Genomic DNA, 12,688 nt, shown 5'->3' with positions numbered 1-12,688 from the left:
GATCAACCGCTGGCCTGTAGCTGAGCCCTAGGGGGATTTTGATTGCAATAAATGAGCAAGTAAAAACTAAAAGAGCTAGTTCACATGGCCCTTAGAGACCATCGGAAAGAAAGCGCCTAGAATTTCATCAGTTACAGGGGGTGACTGGATGCTGTGTGATAGGAGGTGATGGTAAATGCAAAACAGGAAGCAAACACAGCCCCCAGGGCAGATAGGGCCGCCCTCTGCAGCAGGCTTCCCTCGCTTTGTCAGAGGCAGCTGCAGACTCCAGCACAGACACCCCTGGGTGGGCACCTATGGCTGGTTCAGGATCGGCGGGGGGTGGGGTGCCAGGAGATGTGACCACAGCAAACAGAAGGAGGCAAGCAGGAAACAACAGACAACCCCAACAAGTCAAGAAGCCTACTCCACAGGTTCATGTGCAACATGCCTTGAGCTCCCAGAACTATCTGGAAGGGCTTTTAAAAGAGCTTCCATTCCCACTGAGTGGGTGGAGGCAGAGCTTGAGAAAGACCTGTTTGGACGCTTATTGTGAGTCTTTAAGCCCTGGGGCTGGTGAGGCCAGAGGAATGGAGTTTCAAGAATAAATAGCAGTTTACGTTGTTCTCTCTCCCAGGGACACCTGAATTTTAATAAGCTTCAGATCCTCAAACCAGAGGTGTGTATCAGACATCAGCCTGAAATGCTCAGGCATTTGGAGCAGTGTGGATTTCTGGGCAAGAATGTTTCCCCAAGTTTTAAAAGTCACATCTCATAAATAATTCCCTACTTAGCTTGCATATGGCACCAACATTACTCATGCCACATATAGTTCAATGTGCAAGGCTGTGTGGTCAGACAAAAACCCACGTTCAAATTCTGGTTCTGCCGCTTACTAGCTGAACCACTGCGAAGCAAGTTTTCCGGTTTTGTTGTTGTTCTTTTGTATTTTTGTTTGTTTCTCTTGTAAACCTCTCTGAAGCTACTTCCTCATCTATAAAATCATGATAATATGCAATCATTAAGTGAGACAGACCATGCATGTAGCGCTGTCAGCACAGTCGCTGTCCTAGTGCAGATGCTTACCATTGTCAGGGTCAGCCGAAATTCAGTCTAGATTCCAGAGCCTCCTCTGTCCTAGCATCTTCACCCCCACCCTGTTCGCCTGGCTGTCAGGGTGCTGCCCCAGGTGTTCCTAATGGGCACAGCCCCTGTCCTTGCCCGAGGACAGCTAGCACCTGCCAGCCTCCTTGAACCAGCAGCTGAAAGGAACTGCTGCGTGAGTGGGCTGTGCTCTCCATCGGCTCTCACCACCTCTGCCCTGAGGTGCCAGCAGGTCCAATTCACCATTTTTCCACTGTCTCCCAGCTCTCTCTTGATTTTCTGGCAAATGGTGAGATCACAGAGGCTTAACCCACTTTGGGAGGGTTTTCCACAGCTCTTCTGAAGCCGCAGCTTTCCCAGCAGCCACAACATCTGAGCACAGATTGAGCAACGTTAATGAAATACCTGCTCTCAACATTTCACTCTCCACTGCTCTTCTAGATGTTCCCAGGAAAGTTCAAGCGGTTCTTTTGAAGGCACCCACACGAGCGCGCGCACGCACACACACACACACACACACACGCGCGCGCGCGCGCGCGCGCGCACGCACACACACACACGCGCGCGCGCCCGCACACACACACAGACGCGCGCGCCCGCACACACACACACACGCGCGCGCGCACACACACACACACGCGCGCCCGCACACACACACACACACGCGCGCCCGCGCACACACACACACACACGCGCGCACGCACACACACACACACACACACACACGCGCGCGCGCGCGCGCGCGCCTTCCCAAACCTCCCACCCCACGGCCTGTGACCAGCATTCTGTGAGAAGCCAGTTCACTCTGGATGTGCGACTTTGCAGTCTGTGAAGGCACAGTGGTAGATTACCCAAGAGAATGGCCTTACAGTTTTATAAACTATTTATTAGGCCCGTCCTGGAGAGCTCCATCAATATGGCCATCGGTGAAGCAGAGCAGAAGCTGTAAAAATATCATCTATCCCAAACAAGCCTCATAATCAAACACAGCCCCGTGCTGGCTGGGACAGGCTTGCGTTCTGACACATAAGGGCCCTTTCCATCTTTGAAACGGACCGTTAAAACACCAGAACACTTTGGCTCACAGAAGTCTAAATCAAAAGGGAGGGAAAAAAGAGAGTTCTTTTCTCCAAGAGTAATAATGCAGTTTCCAGCTCCTAGAAAAGCTCATTGCGATATAGACTCAATATTGCTTTTTTCACTGTGGCTTCTCAGTTTTTTTCCAACACCCAGAAAATCTCCTAGGGATTCAAAATTGCCCCTTCCCCCCCCTCCAGGAATCCCTTTCTTTTCTCTCCACATATGACACAGTGACTATGCTGTGAGCCCTTCAATATGATTTTGTTGCCTTTCCAATAAATAAAAAGATACAGTTGATACATATACTAGAAGGGAAATCATCAGCATAATCATAACTGAAATGAGAGTGACAGCAGCCTGGTGCTGTGCTCCGATTCCCCAGGGCAGAGGAGAAGAGGGAGCAGGCCAACACATTGGTGGGTACTATGATTAACATTTCCAGCCAGTGCCCCTCCAACTGGCTCCAGAACGTGTCTTAATAAACTGAATTCCAAATACCCTGGATTTCTACCTTAGTGTACCTGCTGGAGTGAGATAATATGTGGACTTGAGGAAAAATGACATTTGGTGAACGCGTTGCAGAGGTTATGTAAGGAAGCTCGATTGCACTCCCCAACACCTGGCGGACTGCTTGTGGCTTCTCATCATCATTCTAGAAATCAATCTGCAACTAAAATTTGCACGGGGATGTTCTTCTCTGGACTGCAGGCTAGGGGAGGAGAGGTATGACGTGATACTCAGAGGGCAGAAGAAAAAAGAAAGAGAAGCTGTGGGGGTACTGATCCTCTCAGAGCTGTGCCCCAGTGCCTATTTGCTCTTTGAAGAAGTCTGAACACAGACACGCACAGCTCGATGAGCCACAGCCCTCCCGATGATCCTGCATCTCAATATGGGAGAAGCCCTCTATAGCGTCTCAGTGGTTTTTAGATCTGGGTAGAATTTGTGCATGGGCAAGGAAGGACTGAAGGAGCCTGGCAAAACCAAATATAAACAAAGGACAAGCATAATACCCCATGCTCATTCTCCTTTGCCACCCTATTTTCAACCTCTATTTCTTTCACATCATCCTAGACACACAGGCACCCCTCCGTGACCTAGGTGGGTGCATAGGGGGAGAGGAAGAAGGTCGCATCTATGGTTATATTTTTGTTTATTTACCAAACACATTTATTTTTGAGAATTTAAAGCCAAAAACGTTGATTATCCCATAACTCCATGAACCCTCAGGAAAACTGAACAGATTTCAAGTCGATGGGTACTCATTCTGAGAATACATTTGGTAGGTCATTCTTAGAGATCTCGGGGCCCTTCATGCAACTGGCTGTAAAAATTGGCTACTGATCAATATGTAATTAAATGTTCAGGATCTGTGCTTCACATCACATGTGCTATGGAGAATCAAACAAAAAACTAACCAAAAGTAAACACATCTGAGTTCTCAATTGCACCAGTGGCCATCTTTATCATCTTAGTCAAGTCAACTGAACCTTCTGGTTACAATTTACCCAAAGAAGAAAAGTTGGGGGCTAAGATATATTTCACTGTGCTTGTGATCTTGAGCATCATAAGAGAAAGCTCCATGGTAAATCCAGTAGCACACTGGTGCCCCTCTGTTTGATCAAGTCAGTGGGAAGTCTTGGCTGAGGAGTCTGCTTTCTTTGGGAGCTTCCTCTTTAGACCCTAAAAAAAAAATCTCAGGAAGAAAAAAAACCCATCCAGATGGCTTATAAGGAAGAAAAATATTGGGACAGATCTCACTTTCAAACTTCTCTCAGTAGCACAGCTGGATCTTCTATGTGAGAGGAGTTAGGGAAATCTCAGCGAGAGCTGCTAACAGTGAAAATGATATGATTTTCTGGAAAGTGGTGGAAGGAAGCACCGCTTCCCCTAAAAAAGTCATCACTGTGGGTCCATGTGGTACCATAGCTTTAGACCACCGAGAGGGATTTTCATCAGTAACGACAGCATGAAGCAGAGTTCTGCAGAGGCAAATGGGTACACATAGAAACAGCTCTAACGCATCTGCTGGGAGGCAATCACACCCACAGACTAGAGCAGACCAATAGACTCCTCTGATGCTTGCAACGGAAGCCAAAATCAGAATGCCACACCAGGGAGGCATTCCAGCATTCCTGGGTGATGCCTGCTCTTTCCTCCCCTTCAGCTTGAGCCACCGCATTCCCCTCCAGCCCCTATTCATTTTGGGAGGTGGCCTCAAGTTGGTGAATGAGACACCTTGGTACACATCCACTTTTGGAAAAAGCCATCAAATAGCTAAGATAATATGCTATGGCCATATCATATTCCCATTGACTTGAACCAGACATGAGATCTGTGGGATGCTACTCTATTTAGGAAGGTGAATTAATATGGACAAAATGTGTTTCAAGGACAAGATACTACAAACAGAAAGTTTCAGATCCAACTTCTTTGACTGGAGGGATCCTTTGACAATGTCCTTAATAAATAGCCAAAGACTAAAGAATATCTAGTTAACGCGTGCTTTAAAGAACTCATTCATTGAACCAATATTTCTTAAGAATCTATACTTTTTCAGGGAAATACTGAAAACTTCTTTCATAGCAGTGGTAAAACCAGGCATTCCAGGGAAGTCACAGAAAATTAAAGTAGGCATGTTTCCAAAATCAAACAAAGACTGTACCACCTGAAATTCAATACTTTACACAGATCTGAACTTAATAAATAGGAACATAGATAGTTATAATCTGAACCTATGGTAGATGATGACTTCCTCTTTTGAAACCTATACTCTTGAGTATGTAAGGCAACTAGAAATAAGCAAAAAGGATTACTGTATCCCTAATGGAAAACAATGCATTGTTTAGAGCATACCCTACTGGGTTGTCTCAGTCTAGTCTTTCATTGCCTTTGAGCTATTTTACAACTCTGTAAATTATAGATAATTGATAGCAATGCAAAATAATTTTGTCTATAGACAGGCAAATAAATTCTTTCTGGTGCAGTTTCAGTGGCCTTCTCCATGATCATCTAGCCCATGTTTGACCTTCACAACCACCTGAATTATAAAATCACCTTCAGGTGCTGTAGTGTGAGAGTCAGAAATCTGATGATCCTCTTGGCAATTCCATTCAAGATTATGATCCCAGAGTTGTTAGAACAGCTCTGCAGTAAATTTTGTGGGACAATGACTCAATGTACCAAAAGTCTCAGACACAAGAATATGTATAATTTTAGTACTCCAAATTGCATCACCCATTGCCCCCTGTTCATTCATCTTCCTAACGTTTTATACACTGTCTTCAACTATGTGCTCAAGCATCCTGAACTCCATCATCTGGGAATAAGGTACTTATTACTTTTCTCAGTCTCAGTCATGTATCCATTTGGTATACAAACTAAATATACTGAAATCAGTCTTCTTCTTTTAGAAAAAAGGCAAAAGCTATCTGGGAAGTCCTTAGTAGAAATGAAATTATTATAATTCACTTAGATATTTTATGAAGTTCATTTTTAGTAAATAGATTAACATAGAATTCATGAGAACTCTACAGTGAGTTGCCGTGCCGAGGTAAAATGACTGTCTTTTGGCATTCAGTCCCCAGTAATTTCTTTTAATTGTATCATTGACACTGATCCAACACTCACATTCATTTTACCGCGAACAGATGCAAACCCATTAACAGTGAACAGCCATACCTCCATGTGCCTGCAGTGCTGCAGGAGCCAAGAGATGAAATGGAACGGCTTGGGCAGGATGAATAGTGACTGGCCACAGACTTCCTTCCAAAGGGACTGAGAACTGGGAACACCTCTGAGCTCTCTCTTGAAGCAGCTCAAAACAATAATCAAATATCACTTACCTAGGGAAAGACAAAAGAGAGAAGGGATGGAGAAAAGAAGAGTTAAAGTTTACTACACCACATTACGTTCCACCGAGATGATCCATTTTGAGGGAAAGAATGTTTAATGCAATTCAGGTTCTCCACGAGCTTCAAGTAAAATGCAAGTTTTGAACATACCCAGGCAAAGGACAGTGGGAAAAATGACATATAATTGCAAAGGCCATGCAGCTTGATGTTTGTTTTCTTTTCTGATCTGGCTTTCTTATACAGGTACATTTAGAGACCAGAACATGGGCCTTGTAACAGGAGACTGGCTGGGGACTCTATGATGTGCCAAAAAAGGAGAAAAATGCATACAACCCAGCTGCCTTAATGATTATGGAGGTTCTGTAGCTATGTGGTTCAGATGCTGAGAAGATTGAACTAATAAAAAAGAAATGAGAGAACTGTCATCACAGATTACATGGTATTTATTCCAAAATCTGTTCATTATAGAAATTTGCAAGACAAATGGGTTTTTAGCAAGAAATGGCAGCATTTTCCTCCTGGTAAGTGCATAATGAGGCACCCAATTTGTCTAGAGCATGGTCTCTCTTTTTTTCAAATATGCCTGGCTCTAAATCCTAGTAAAATTTCTGAAAATATTTATTAGGAGGTTAGCAAAAACAAGTGGAATTTGTAGAATTCTATACAATTTACAGAGGGCTTTCATAGACACTGTCTGTTTTGATTTTCATGGCAACATTTTATTGTAGCTAAGACAGGTATTATTGTTATCTCCTCTCCCCCACCCCCTCATTCCCCTCTTCCTCTTCTCCCTCTTTCTCCCTCCTCCCTGGCCCTTCTTTCTCTCCTTCCCCCCTTTCCTTCTCCCTTCCTCTTCCTCATCCTCCTCCCCCTGCTCTTTCCCTCCTTTCCCTCCTTCTCCCCCCTGCCTCCCCCCTTCCTCCCCACGTCCTCCTCTCTTCTCTTCCTGCTCCTCCTCCTCCTCCCCTTCGTCTTCTTCTTCCTCCTCTTGTTTTAAAAGAAGTAACCCAGAGTGCAATTTAATTAATCAGCTTGCCCAACATCACACTCATGGAGAATAACTGTTCCAGGACTTGAATTTGGTTCTCCTGCTTTCCCATTGTTCATTCTTGATCAAATTGCAGACATAACATAAAGGTAGCTAAGAAGAAATATGGAGAAGGAGAGCAACGGAAGGCAGAAGGGAGGAAATGAGCAAACAGGGAGAGGGAGAGAGTAAAAGCAATAAAGAAGTAAGGAAGGCAGAAAAAAATAAAGCTAACCAAATATTCTGTTGCAAATTCTTCAGTAAACAAATTTTTACCAGAAAGATCATTCAAAAGTACCTGACGCATAGGAAACTCCATAAAAGTAGTTGTTATCAGTCATTCTTTTATGCCTATTGATTCAAGGGAAATGACTAGAACGGAGGGTATCATCTCTATGATGGTTACTGTTGATCCATCTGCCTTAAAATCTAAATATCATCAGTAAAGAAGTAACTGTGTCAGAGAAATTTCATTTTACAGAAAAGAAGATTTCTAAAAGGAATGTTTTCTGGTCATGTTTTAATCCTTCACCATTGATGAATGGTTAATTCTTGGCCTGCTCACCACTACCAAAGCGATCGGCGTTTTGTTATACCCTAGCACTTCTAATGACATCTTGGCTTTCTTCCCAGGTAATTCCAAGAGTCTGAAGCTTACTCGACATCTGCATCGCATGTGTGACTACTTGCGTGATAACAAATGCAGCCATAACAAATGGTATAAAACAAGCTACGCATTGGAGGTTCAGAAAAGCCATGAAATGCTACAAAGAGGAAGCTGTCAACTCTCATGCATATCTACAAGTTTCTCAGTGCCACAGCTACTATTTGACTGCAGGAGGGAGTCCTTAGACCACATCAGCAGAAAAAAAATAAAAGGAGGCTTTGGGGTAGTATCATGTGATCATGATGTTTGTAGCTTTTTTGGGAAGGTAATTATAGCCTTACTCAATTTATGACCCACAATGCACCTAATCCCCTCGTAAATGCTTCTTATTCACCATCCAGCACTTTCTGATGATGCTGGCCAAATAAATGGTGGCTGTTTCTACCTGGATGATGGCAAGGCTGTTAATTGCAACACTCTATGAAACTCAATTATGCAAAGCAGAGAGGCAACTCTGGAGCTATTAATCAGAGGTTTGATTCAGAGGTAATTTGCTGTTGGACCCAAGGAGCCGTTCTTCTCCTTCCTTCCACTGTGCTGCACTAACAGTTAATCCCCTGCTTTAATGGGAATCTACTGGGCTTGGATCTAGGTGCTTGATGGCGGCAAAGCAGGTTATGAACCTCACCTTGCTTATTAACGGGCAGATATCTAATTTCTTCTACTTAAGTCACCTTTAATTACAGGCAAACAGAAACCAACATCATTGCTGAGCCATCAAGAACAAGTAGTCAATCACTTATTTCCCAACTGCCTGAAGGCAGAATAAGACAAAATGGGTAGATTATGAAAGTGGGTTAATATGAGGTAGGAGGTAAGATAAAATATACCTGAAATTGGCAGAGTAAAATCATATCACCTGTGAATATCTTTAGAAAGAACATACTGTGTATAGCTTCTGGTAAGGATGATTTCAGTGTTTGCTTCTAAATAGATTAAGGGGTGAAATTATTAAGCTGACCCAGATGGTGCCTGCAGAGTTCCAAACTCATTGTTTATAGAAGAGAAGGGATCACTATCTGACAAAAAACAAACACCACCACCACTCTTACAATTACTAAAGACCTACATAAAGTAGGAGAAGGTGGAGAGTTTGGCATAAGGAAAGACCAACATTCTGACGTCAGCCTCACCTTCAGACTTGTGCCCCCTGCTCCTAATATGAACTCTGTCTTTAAGGAGAGTGGGCTCCCTTATGTCTCCCACACATCTCTGCCCACCCTCTCCCTCAGATCTGCCCTCAGGCTGTATCAGTCTGGAATGGGTTCTCCACATCTTCCCAAATTCCATCTGTTCTTTACAGGTCAGGCTGCCCTAGTTCAGGTGATTTCTGTCTCGTTTACGGTACAGTACTGTCCACACCACTCATGTGGCACTGAGTCGTGCAGATTTCCTGATAGAGTTTCTAATTCCTTAAATGTGCACTTGTACTCTTAGTGGTACCAGAAATCCTTTAAGGGCAGGGATGGTGTGGTAGGCAGAATAACGGCTTCTAAAGATATCAGTTCTTAATTGCTGGAATTTGTAAATATCACTTTATTTTTTTTTATTTTATTTATTTTTTTTAAAGATTGGCACCTTGAGCTAACAACTATTGCCAATCTTCTTTTTTTTCCCTTTAAGATTGGCACCTGAGCTAATAACTGTTGCCGATCTTTTTTCTTTCTTTCCTTTTTTTCTTTCTGCTTTTTCTCCCCCAAATCCCCCCAGTACATAGTTGTATATTTTAGTTGTGGGTCCTTCTAGTTGTGGCACGTGGGACACCACCTCAGCGTGGCCTGATGAGTGGTGCCATGTCTGCGCCCAGGATCCGAACCAGCGAAACCCTGGGCCACTGTAGCGGAGAGTGCGAACTTAACCATTCGACCATGGGGCCGGCCCCCAAATATCACTTTAAATAAGGAAAAAGGATCTTTGCAGATGTGATTAAGTTAAGAATTTTGAGATGGAGCAATTATCTTGGATTACCCTGGTGGGCCTTAAATGCCCTCACAACTGTCCTTATGAGAGGGAGGCAGAGGGAAATTCCATGAAGATAGAAGAAGAGGAAGCCATGTGACCATGGAGGCAGAGGTTGGAGCGATGCAGCCACAAGCCCAGAAGATGGAAAAGGCAAGAAACAGACCCCGCCTATCGTCCCTGGAAGGCAGAGCCCTGGAAAACAGAGCCCTGCCAACGCACAGGTCTCAGGCCAGTAACACTGATCTTGACTCTTCACCTCTGGAAGTGGGAGAGTAGATTTCTGTTGTTTCAAGCCACCAGGTTTATGGTTACAGCAGCCATAAGAAACTAATACAAACGTATAGAGTGATCACACGTCCAGAATTTCCCTAGACAGTCCCCGTTTATGCCAAAATCCTGGCATAATTATAACAACATCCTTTCACTCTCAAAATGTTTCTAGTTTGGTGATAAATTGTGCAGTCATCCTAGGGACGGATGGCATTTTAGTCTTCTTTGCATCATCCACAGTACAATCAACACAATGCTAGGCCTATAGTAGTCAAGCAATATACAGTTTTTGAAACAAAAAAGAAAAATTCTTTGTCATTTTGGAAATAATTAGTTCACAAGCTTTTCTACAAATTTTGGAAATAGGGAAGTACTCTGGTTGGCTGAAGTAGAGAATATGCTCAGAGATATCAATTTGGTCTCACCCCAAAAATATTGATCTGAGGTTTGTCCTGAAATGAATAAAGATTTTACTCCCAGACTAGATTTTCACAATTAATAACATTGGGAGCTCTTGGTAGATATGAGGGGCGCATTCCACATGCTTAGATAAAGGTGGTTTTAGGTCTTTCTGAGGTTTATTTCAGAGGAAATATCTACATAACCTAATTTGATGAGGTTGGAAGAGGAAAGTTGGAAGCCCCATCTAAAATGATCCCTTGACACACAGCTTAGATAGTGCACATGGACTCTTAGAGTAAAGATCTACTGTTTGTCCATATTTACGTGTGAGCGGTGAGGAAACTATCAATCAGGAAGTAACTTAATCTGAGCACTGAGTATATATGAAATAGCATGAAAAGGCATTTAAAAAAGATAAGTTAACATAATTCCAGCCAATAGTATCCTTAAGATGCATAGCCAGTGGTTATATGAATAAAGTAACAAATATGCACGAGTGTAAATCACTATATACTAGACACTGGAGAAAAGTAAACAGTAGAAGATCTACTCCACGCACACAGTTTCACTGGGGACACGGCAGGCTTGGAAAGACATGGGAGACTTTAACCTAGCAAATGACAATGCAAGGTTTTATTGTGCTAATTATATGATATTGACTTTAAGTGCCAGAGATATTAAGAGATGGGACAGGGCATTGTGAGCTAAGATAGTAATTAAAAGTTTCATAAAGAGATGTGATTTGAACTGGAGTTTACACGTAGTGTAGGATTCACATCGGTGTTAAAAGGGGCAGGATGGGAGAGTGGGCAAGGCTAAGCCAGGCGAACAGTTTATGACAGGAGTATTCACGTGACATGTGAAAAGAATATCACATGTCACCTTTGTCTTACTCAGTATTAACTGCTAAATTTGGTTTAAAATATGTGTTATAATATTTCTGAAATCCCATGCAACTTAGGATTCTTTGCTCCCTGTTCCTTGGACTAATATGAAAATGTCAACTCATCCTCTGAATCTAAATTCTTGTGAATTGAGCTGATTAGATGAGATTCTCACAAGTTAAAGGGAGGTGACGTTACACATTGGGATGGAGCAATAGAAATCCATTTAAATAAATTTAATTAGGGAAGATCACCCAAAGTTCTTCCTTTCTCTAATACTACTGAGCTGAAGCAGCTTAGGAATAATTAGATAATATGCCACGGAGCTAGAATTTCTAGCTCTTCCATTGAATGACATGCCTCATGAAAGGAGTGTGTTTAGATATTGATTACAGTTCAAGAGACCTGAACATTGGATGACCTGGTCTGATCTTGGTTATGAAGTATTCACAAACAAATAAATATTTGGAAGTAAGCAAAAAAATTTGTTGAAGAAAATGCAACCCAAAAGTAAATAAACTGATGTCTGTTTTTGGATAATGAAGTTGGAGCAAAAGAGGGAGAATGTGAGCCCCTCCGATGCACAAGAAAGACAATTAAGAAACTGAAATGGAAGTTGGCATAAGGGGAAGGCAACATTTGGAAAGTATTTAAGCAAGTAGAACCAATTTGGTTACCAGGAGGCAATCATACATATGACACGAGAAGAGAAAGCTCTAACAAAAATGTGCCTTATCACACGGTCTCCGCCTTCAACGACCTCCTGCATGGCCGAATGCAAATGATAAGCTGGAGCTTTCATGATCGCTGATTGCTGAGTCTGCTATTCACTGCAGTTGGACTGCTGGCTCTTTAGTGTTTCACTAATAATACAGCTAGAAAGTCTAGCAAGAAACAGAAACACCTGGATCCTATTAATAATTTGCACCACAATGGATATTTGAATCCTGTATGGTGCTGAATGAGACATGGAAAACATGCTACCATTTGTGTTCTAAGATTGACTTTGATCTGTTATTGATGGCATGTTATTAATAAGCTGATATCAGTCATTTACAATTTAGCGAAAATTATTGATCAGAGAGGAGTTGGAAATGTTGGGAAGAGAACTGCAGAAAGTTTGCATAAACAAAACAAGGCAGAGGTGCTGTCGAGTAGAAAAAAAGTTGCAGAATAGATTCACCAGAGAAAATGATGCCTGCAGCAAGTTTCTTTGTGCTGTTCATGTAATCAAAGTGAATGATGGGAAGCTGGAGACTATTGCTATCATCCTGTGCTCTTGGTTGTAGATTTAAACTTTAATAACTACCAGAACAACTACCAGCACAAGAAGATGACTCTTTCTCAGTCAGGTTTATGTGTAAAATTCTTAACTGATAGAGTTGATAAATTTGAGTACTGTTGTTTGTATTTTACAAAGCTCTTCGAAAATCGGAGATGTTCACACAAGGAAGCACAGTGT

At 42.5% G+C, this 12,688-nt stretch overlaps 1 protein-coding gene across 3 annotated transcripts in view; it reads right to left on the bottom strand.

The window, feature by feature from the left end:
• OPCML (opioid binding protein/cell adhesion molecule like) overlaps positions 1-12,688 on the bottom strand; it is a 1,013,450-nt gene that overhangs the window by 782,050 nt on the left and 218,712 nt on the right. Inside the window, exon 2 of one of the 3 annotated variants that reach the window (XM_070489901.1) lies at positions 5,842-6,005. The exons of the other annotated variants lie outside the window; for them this stretch is intronic. The gene's annotated coding sequence lies outside the window, so the exon portion shown is untranslated. The remainder of the gene's footprint in view (positions 1-5,841; positions 6,006-12,688) is intronic. 3 annotated transcript variants of the gene reach the window in all.

The sequence above is a fragment of the Equus asinus genome, chromosome 20 (genome assembly GCF_041296235.1).
Source record: "Equus asinus isolate D_3611 breed Donkey chromosome 20, EquAss-T2T_v2, whole genome shotgun sequence".
NCBI classification, from domain to species: domain Eukaryota; kingdom Metazoa; phylum Chordata; class Mammalia; order Perissodactyla; family Equidae; genus Equus; species Equus asinus.
Note: the sequence above shows the minus strand (reverse complement) of the source record. Positions and strands in the feature narration are given on the sequence as shown.